The sequence below is a fragment of the Schistocerca nitens genome, chromosome 2 (genome assembly GCF_023898315.1).
Source record: "Schistocerca nitens isolate TAMUIC-IGC-003100 chromosome 2, iqSchNite1.1, whole genome shotgun sequence".
NCBI lineage: Eukaryota > Metazoa > Arthropoda > Insecta > Orthoptera > Acrididae > Schistocerca > Schistocerca nitens.
The window spans coordinates 404,736,125-404,737,424 of NC_064615.1; the positions used below are offsets into that span (position 1 = coordinate 404,736,125).

Here is a 1,300-nt window from a genome sequence, read left to right on the forward strand (position 1 = left end):
ATATTCATCTGAATATAGCAGTAGTGTTAATGAAGCACTTCACATTAAATTATCAAGTGAACTTATAAACGGAGATGCTGAAATTCCACTTGGAAATCAGTTCTCTCTCTCGTCAAACAACAGACTGACAGAGTTAATGCTATCTGCTCACACTTTTGAAGTTAGTGACATCTTATTGTACGAGTATGGTGATTTGTTTATGGTGTGGTGTCTTTCAGAATATGCCTTATTATGGTTCTTGTGTGGCGTCACCCCACCCAGCAAGGGTTTAAATTTCCCCTCTAGTTATGGTTGTGCCAAGAAAATGGTGCGGTTCCAAATATTGGCGTTTGTTGAAGACGTCTCCCAGCTGCATTCCCTGACTTATTTGAACAAGAAATTATTGACGTTGTATGTAATTTCAAGTAATATCTACAAGGCGTAATAAAAGAGAAAAATTTACATCTTCCGTAACCAGCTGAACAAATAGTCCATGTCCTCATATGGATACATTTTATTCTTTTTTCTTCCTTTTTTAGAACATCTTTGCTCTAGTAGTAACGACGTCACCAGTACCTCCTATTTAATGTAGATGACATAACGCGACAAATACAACTATGTAAAGGAATCACATATCCACATGGTGTTTTGTTTCATCTATTTTTAAGTAAATAAACACACGATTTACCAGAAGAATCAGTACAAATTAAGATGAGTGAGAATATACAATGCCAACGGCCTTGCCGCAGTGGTAACACCGGTTCCCGTCAGATCACCGAAGTTAAGCGCTGTCGGGCTGGGCTAGCACTTGGATGGGTGACCATTTGGTCTGCCGAGCGCTGTTGGCAAGCGGGGTGCACTCAGCCCTTGTGAGGCAAACTGAGGAGCTACTTGATTGAGAAGTAGCGGCTCCGGTCTCGGAAACTGACATACGGCTGGGAGAGCGGTTTGCTGACCACATGCCCCTCCATATCCGCATCCAGTGACGCCTGTGGGTGAGGATGACACGGCGGCCGGTCGGTCCCCATTGGGCCTTCATGGCCTGTTCTGGAGTTAAGCTTTTAGTTAACAGAAAATATACAATAATAGCAGCAGAAACGTTCAAGCAAACTTGATGCTGCAAACGACACATTTGCGGGATAACTTCGAATTATGATTAAGAGCTGATACTGACTTCAGCATGAAATATTTTTCTAGTTGACAGAAACGTATTTCAAATGTAAACTATTGAATAAAGTCCCCATATAATTAGGTTCACATTCCACTCACGGTCTACCTTAAAAAAAGAATACGATACCGTACGTCATAAATTGCAATGTAT

General features: G+C 41.2%; 1 pseudogene; it reads left to right on the top strand.

Moving 5' to 3' along the window:
* The first annotated feature begins 709 nt into the window (after positions 1-709).
* On the top strand, positions 710-827 carry LOC126238313 (5S ribosomal RNA; annotated as a pseudogene).
* The last annotated feature ends 473 nt before the right edge of the window (positions 828-1,300 follow it).